The sequence below is a fragment of the Mandrillus leucophaeus genome, unplaced genomic scaffold (genome assembly GCF_000951045.1).
Source record: "Mandrillus leucophaeus isolate KB7577 unplaced genomic scaffold, Mleu.le_1.0 Scaffold49, whole genome shotgun sequence".
Classification (NCBI taxonomy): domain Eukaryota; kingdom Metazoa; phylum Chordata; class Mammalia; order Primates; family Cercopithecidae; genus Mandrillus; species Mandrillus leucophaeus.
The window spans coordinates 4,469,383-4,477,172 of record NW_012105253.1 but is presented as its reverse complement, the minus strand read 5'-3'; the positions used below and the strand labels follow the sequence as shown (position 1 = coordinate 4,477,172).

Here is a 7,790-nt window from a genome sequence, read left to right as displayed (position 1 = left end):
TTGAGCAGTGGTTTGTAGTTCTCCTTGAAGAGGTCCTTTACATCCCTTGTAAGTTGGATTCCTAGGTATTTTATTCTCTTTGAAGCAATTGTGAATGGGAATTCACTCATTATTTGGCTGTTTGTTTATTATTGGTGTAGAGGAATGCTTGTGATTTTTGCACATTGATTTTGCTCACTGATACTTTCATTCACATCTGCTGTCCGAGGATTCCACTCAGACATATTTCTTCTCTTTGATGACTCAAGAGTTTGGGGTGGGGGGTGGGGGAAGGTACAGTGGCTCACGCGTGTAATCCCAGCACACAGAGGCAGGAAAATCACATGAGGCCAGGAGTTGGAGACCAGCCTGGCCAACATGGCGAAACCCCATCTCTATTAAAAAAAAAAAAAATTAGCTGGGCATCATAGCATGCACCTGTAATCCCAGCTACTGGGAAGGCTGAATCTGGAGAATCGCTTGAACCCAGGAGGTGGAGGCTGCAGTGAGTGAAGATTGTGCCACTGCACTCCAGCCTGGGCAACAGAGCTAGACTCTGTCTCCAAAAAATAAAAAATTAAAAAATAAAACAAAGGAAAGAAAGAAAGCGTTTGGGGGAAATCTCTGTGTTCCAGGTTTCTCTGGAGATCAGAATTCCTCTGTCCCTTCCATCCACTACTTCTACATAGATTTATATAGACTTTAAATCTAAGTGAGTTCTAGAGGATCCTGTTTTTTTTTTTGTTTTTTGTTTTTTGTTTTTTTTGAGGTCATTTAGCCCTACCTGTTGGTGTTTAGGGTTTCATGGAGTTTTCTTTGTTCCCAGTTGTATTGAAGATGTCTGTCATCTTTTTTCTTCTGTCCTCTTAGTTCCCCTCTCTCTTATATAAAGACATTTGGGAAAATTCAGAAACTCCTCTGCCATCATAATCTTGCTGTTTCTAGTGATCTCTTATAAAATCTTAAGCAAAGTGGCTAAGGGGGTCCTTCCAATGTTCAGAGACAGGAGTTAGATAATGAGTCATCACCTGGACTCCATTGCTGACAATGAATTTATCCTCACCCTGAAAGTTTGGTACCTTATTTAAGGACAAGGCTACTCTCCACAATTATCTGTTGTTGGGGCTCAGAAACCAGTAACCCAAAATATGGTTCTTTGACATGATGAACTGGAGAAGGCTCAAGATCTCTCTGGCCTGCCCCCCTACCCACTATGGCCCCCGCCGTCTCTCCCAAAGCCTTTATCTGTCTGACATCCAGACCCACCACTTTTTGTTCCCCTCCGCATAACACCAATAGGGTAACCCCATTTGAACAGACACTTTCACAAGATAATGTACAAGTTAATCTCTGCTCCCTGGTCCATTCATGCTCCCTAGTAATTTTATCAACAGAATTCCCCTTCTCTGCCCTCCCGTAACTTGTTTTGCTAGGATGGTATACAAGCTTCCACACCCCATTGGGGGATGGGTAATGTATGTACATTAAATAAAATTGTGTGCCTTTTCTCCTATGAATGTGCTTATTGCCAGTGATTTTTTTTTCAGCAAACCTTCAGAAGACCAAGGGGAACTTACACCTTGGTCCCCCTCCTCTGTCAAGCTATAATTTTCAAAGCACTGAAAATATGACTGATCAAAGAGGCCAGGCCCAGTGGTTCATGCCTTCAATCCAAGTACTTTGGGAAGCCAAGGCAGGAGGATCTCTTCAGCCCAGGAATTTGAGGCCTGGACAACATGATAAAATGCCATTTCTACAAAAAAAAAATAATAATAATAATACAAAAATTAGCCAGATATAGTGGTACACACCTATAGTCTCAGCTACTCAGAAGGTTGAGGTGGGACGATCACTTGAGCCCAGGGGGTCAAGGCTGCAGTGAGTCATGACTGTGCCACTGCACTCCAACCTGGGCAACAGAGCAAGACCCTGTCTCCAAAAGCATATATATAAAATGGAAAGATGCCAAAGGTTTATTTAACTTATTAATAAGGAGATAAAGAAGGAGATAATAAGAAGAGATGGTAAAGCTAGTTCCAAGAGGATTCTAGTAGCAAGTGTTTAAGTAATCCATTAGGAATGGCCTTTCAAAAATTTAGAAATAAAAATTGCTGGGTTGGATATAAAACTGATTATTGTCCCATAGGGTAATACATATAATTTGGGGGTTATCTTTGCTACCAGACAAAATCTACAAATTAACATGTAAATTCAAAAAGAAGATTTTTATCAACTAGTAAAGGGTACTAAAGAATTAAATAATCCTGGGCCAGACACAGCGCTCACTCCTATAATCCTAGCAATTTGGGAGACTGAGGCAGGAAGATTGCTCAAGCCCAGGAGTTCAAGACCACCCTGAGCAACAAAGCAAGACCCTTTAAAAATTTATCCAGCATGGTGGTGTGCACCTGTGGTCCCAGCTACTCAGCAGGCTGAGGGAAGAGGATCACTTGAGCCCAGGAGTCCAAGGCTGTAGTGAGCTATGATTGCACCACTACACTCTAGCCTGGGTGACAGAGCAAGACCCTATCTCTAAAAAAAACAAAAAACAAAATGAAACTATAGGCTGGGCATGGTGGCTCACGCCTGTAACCCCAGCACTTTGGGAGGCTGAGGCGGGCAGATCACAAGGTCAGGAGTTTGAGACCAGCCTGGCCAATATGGTGAAACCCCGTCTCTACTAAAACTACAAAAATTAGCTGGACATGGTGGTGGGTGCCTATAGTCCCAGCTACTCAGGAGGCTGAGGCAGGAGAATCACTTGAACCTGGGAGGCAGAGGTTACAGTGAGCCAAGGTGGGGCCACTGCACTCCAGCCTGGGTAACAAAGTGAGATTCTATCTCAAGATTTAAAAAAAAAAAAAAAAAAAAAGTACATGAAATTAATCAAAGGCAAACTTGAACAGGGGTCAGAAAAACTTTTATGGCAGGGTCTGCAGAACAAATCAAACATATCCTTGCTAATTTCAAAAACTACCAGTTCTTTATTGGTGACACATGATTCCAGATGACATGGTTGCTCTACCGGATTACCCTGAGGGTGGTGTGACCCCCATATATGATTTTCTTTAGGGATGGTTTAGAAATGGAAAAATGTTAACTAATTTGGCAATTACTTTGGATCTATCACTTGTCATCCACACAGCACCAGGATTTAAGACAAATGGAACTGAAGTCATCTTGAACTTTTCATTTATTTTGATTTATTTGAAGTAGAGGTATTGTTTTTAAGGAAATGACATGTTATGTAGGTTGTCTAAAAATATAATGCATTTAAACTCATTTGAGAGAATAACTCTTAGTTTAACACATTTTAATATTTAAACTAAATCCATCCTGCAGCTGCTTCTTCCTGAAGACACCTGGCTGTAGGCCACTACAAGAAAGCGTAATACTGTCATCAGATAACTTCTATCAGATACTGTCATCAGATAACTTCTACAGTGGAAACTACTTCTGGGGCTAGAATATAAAAAACAAGAATCATTTTTTTATTTATTGCAGAGACAGGGGTCTCCCTGTGTTGCCAAGGCTAGTCTCGAGCTCTTAGACTCAAGCGATTCTCCTGCTTTGGTTTCCCAAAGTGTTGGGATTACAGGCATGAGCCACCATACCTGGTCTAAAAAACAAGAATCAAAAGTTTTAATTCCAAGTTGCAGTAAAGAGAAAGATCATGCTCATAGCAGTGACAGCATTGGAAGTGGAGCCTTACCCATTTTATCGCCTAAAACGGAAGCAGTAACTCTGGAAGAGATTGCCAAGAGAATAAAAAGGGCCTAATTCAGTTGGAAAAAAGAGAAAAAGAAACGAAGGCACTATGGAAACACACACACACACACACACACACACACACACACACAACCAAAACACCCCATGCCTGGCATAAATGAGTTGCTGCTGCATCTCCACTGACAGTTTTAACCTCTTTCCATTCCACTTGTTTCATCGATAAAAATTATGATGCTAAATCATTGAATTGTAGCCCCACTTTCTGACAATGCTCAATCCTGATCAAACTTCTGATTCTTGAACTCTCTCAAAAATAACCTTAGGCCAGGTGTGGGTGGCTCATGCCTGTAATCCCAGCACTTTGGGAGGCCGAGGCAGGAAGATCGCTTGTGCTGAGGAGTTTGAGACCAGCCCGGGCAACATAGTGTGATCTCATCTCTATAAAAAAGACCTCAAATATTAGCCAGGCATGGTGGCATGTGCCTGTAGTACCAGCTACTCAGGAGGCTGAGGTGGGAGGATCACCCAAACCCAGGAAAGTTAAGGCTGCAGTGAGCACTCCAGCCTGGGCGACAGAGTGAGACCCTGTCTCAAATTTTTAAAAAATATAAAGTAAAAATAACCTTAACATAAAGGCTCAATTCTACAAGGAGCATTTTTTCACTCCCTCTTGCCAAGACACTCCCTATTTCCCCAGAGTACAGTCTCCCTTGCTGCACCAAGCTCAGTAAATGTAACCTTAACTACAAGATGTATTTGTAGTAGTCTTTGATAGTGTGTGAGTGTTAATACATGTGGAGGATAAACCTGAGACTCTCTCTGCTATAAACAAATCTTTAACCCAGTAAGAATGTATATGCATTCTCTGAGATCCTTTTCGTCTTTATCTGCTACTCCCCACAACCACCTGCCTGACACGGCAATGTGTATGTTGAGTTGAATCTGAATCTGAACTCGGATTATTTGATTGAAGCCATTCAAGGTAAGATTTATCTTGTGTTCCTAGAAATAACATCTCCAGAACTTTTTGGGTTGTCTGGTCATAAGTTTATTGTTCTTTGATAGAAAGATGTCCAGTCTTCTAAAACTTGCTTCTGTTATTCTGGGTTATTATCCAGTATCTTGAGTCTCATTTTTCTATAACAGGAAAAGTCTATGGAGAGAGGATGAGCATAGGCCCAGTGAGTCCATCTTCCAGGTGGCCCAGGGCTGAAGAGTTCCAAGGGTCTCATTAGACTAGGGCCCTTTACATAAGCTTTGCCTCAGATCTCTTTTTCAAAACTCTTCAAGAATTGTTCTGCAATCTTGTCTTTGTATCTCTGAAAATGTCTTTATTTTGTTTCATTTCCCCAGAGGTTTCACTGGTGATGACTTGTCTTTGGCCAGGTTTGGAAGACACATAGTTTCATGAGCAGCATTCTAATCAGTCTCAGAAGTCTCCTGACTCTAAAATTCTGCCTCCTCCAGGCCAAATACCTATCTTTCTTCATGCTGTCTTGCTTCAGAGTCAATTCATGCAAATATCATTCCTTCTTTTTCTTTTCTTTCTTTTTTTTCAGGGCAGGGGTAAAATGGATTTTTATTTATCAATTTGAAGTGACAAATAAAAATGGTATTATTTATAGTATACAGCATGATGTTCATGCACCTATCCTTCCAACTGGCACAATTTACAGAGACAACCTGGGATTATAGTGGCCACTTTTAGAAATCTTTGGTATAAATAAGATTATTCATTCAAGATGCTCCTTAAGGAAAACAAAACACAATTTTAACTGTCCAATGGTCTGCTTTCTTTTTTTCTTTTTTCTTTTTTGCTCCTGACCCCACCTGGTCTGCTTTCTTTACTTAAGATGAGGAGGCTTCCAAGTGCAATTTGCCCTTTAAAACTGCCTCTCTAAAAAAATTCTTTAAGTCCATTGAAAAGTTCAAGAACTTAGTAATATACTTCACCACAATTCTAACCCTAATACCACTCCTCTCTAATTGAAAATAAACTACTTAAATGAACCTGCCCTTGTAGTATAAATCAATGCACCAGTCTTGTAAACTGGAAATGGAGACCTTCTCCCCAGTGCAACTCAGAGAGAAAGTATTGAACTTCACCATCAAAGCAGGTTAATAATGTATGTTTCCATCTGAATCCTATTCCCCTCATTCTTTTTTTTTTTTTTTTTTTTTTTTTGAGACGGAGTCTCGCTCTGTTGCCCAGGCTGGAGTGCAGTGGCCGGATCTCAGCTCACTGCAAGCTCTGCCTCCCAGGTTTATGCCATTCTCCTGCCTCAGCCTCCCAAGTAGCTGGGACTACAGGCACCCGCGACCTCGCCCAGCTAGTTTTTGTATTTTTTAGTAGAGACGGGGTTTCACCGTGTTCGCCAGGATGGTCTCGATCTCCTGACCTCGTGATCCGCCCGTCTCAGCCTCCCAAAGTGCTGGGATTACAGGCTTGAGCCACCGCGCCCGGCCTTATTCCCCTCATTCTTGTTTGTATCTTTCCTTTTTCTCTTCAGATTTTGACTGGTGTGTGCATTTCAAACCTTGATCATATTCGTATCCCTATGCCATATATTAATAAAAGACTTCTCAAACCGCAGGATGGACAGGAAAAGGTATATTGAAGAATTCAGACCTGTTGTGACCACTAGCAATTATATTTTGATAAGACCAGAAGATACAAAAACTTGGCGAAAATATAATTAGTATAATCATGAGAAGGATTTACAAATTAATGAATTTTTAAGGGAAATTTAATAATTTTTTTCAACAAAGAGACCTGTCAACATTTTAAACAAAGAGGTTATGGGAAAATTAACAGTCCTATCCTAACTAAAAGGAAAAGCAAAAACATTAAACTTGTAAAATGTGTTGTCTTTTACTATTTCATCTTGCTAGAAGCTCAGCGTTTAAAGGAAATAATGAGAGATTTAATTGTGAGTTAAACTAATGTCATTGGTTAGGGTTACAAGATTTAAAAAGTTGACTATACAGAACTTTTGGCATACTTTAGAGTCTTTCAACTTCAGTTGTTAATACAGATGTTTATAAATTATATTTTAAAGGTTTATGTAATATTCTTGATTAAAAAGGTAAATCTCAGATTGAGTCACTATTAACTCCAACAAACTAGAGTTAATATTGGTTTAGAGACAAATAATATTGATTGAGAGATAATACTGTCTTTCCCCAGGTTTTGTCATATGAGAAGTTTGTTAGCACAATATTTTAGTTTGTGCAAGACTGAAGTTAAGTTTCTCAAGATTAAAATTTTAGAAATTCCTTTCATTGGTCAAGTACATATAAGATGACAAAAATAGGTTGGGGCAGAGCAAGATGTCTGAATAGGAACAGCTCCAGTCTCCAGCTCCCAGCGCCAGTGACACAGAAGACAGGTGATTTCTGCATTTTTAACTGAGGTACCGGGTTCATCTCACTAGGGAGTGCTGGACAATCGGTGCTGGTCAGCTGCTGCAGCCCAACCAGCGAGAGCTGGGCATCGCCTCACCTGGGAAGCACAAGGGGGAAGGGAATCCCTTTTCCTAGCCAGGAGAACTGAGACACACAACACCTGGAAAATTGGGTAACTCCCATCCCAATACTGCGCTTTACCAAGGGTCTTAGCAAATGGCACACTAGGAGATTATATCCCACACCTGACTGGGAGGGTCCCACACCCACGGAGTCTCCCTCATTGCTAGCACAGCAGTCTGCAATCTAACGGCAAGGCAGCAGCAAGGCTGGGGGAGGGGTGCCCACCATTGCTGAGGCTTAAGTAGGTAAACAAAGCCACTGGGAAGCTCGAACTGGGTGAAGCCCACAGCAGCTCAAGGAGGCCTGGCTGTCTCTGTAGACTCCACCTCTGGGGACAGGGCACAGCTAAACAAACAAACAAAAAAAAGCAGCAGAAACCTCTGCAGATGCAAACGACCCTGTCTGACAGCTTTGAAGAGAGCAATGGATCTCCCAACATGGAGGTTGAGATCTGAGAATGGACAGACTGCCTGCTCAAGTGGGTCTCTGACCCCTGAGTAGCCTAACTGGGAGACATCCCCCACTAGGGGCAGACTGACACCCCACACCTCACA

The 7,790-nt window shown here is 41.4% G+C and overlaps 1 protein-coding gene across 1 annotated transcript in view; it reads left to right on the top strand.

The window, feature by feature from the left end:
* The window catches only part of AKR1D1 (aldo-keto reductase family 1, member D1), a 127,696-nt gene that overhangs the window by 65,491 nt on the left and 54,415 nt on the right, over positions 1-7,790 (top strand). The gene's annotated exons all lie outside the window — the stretch shown is intronic.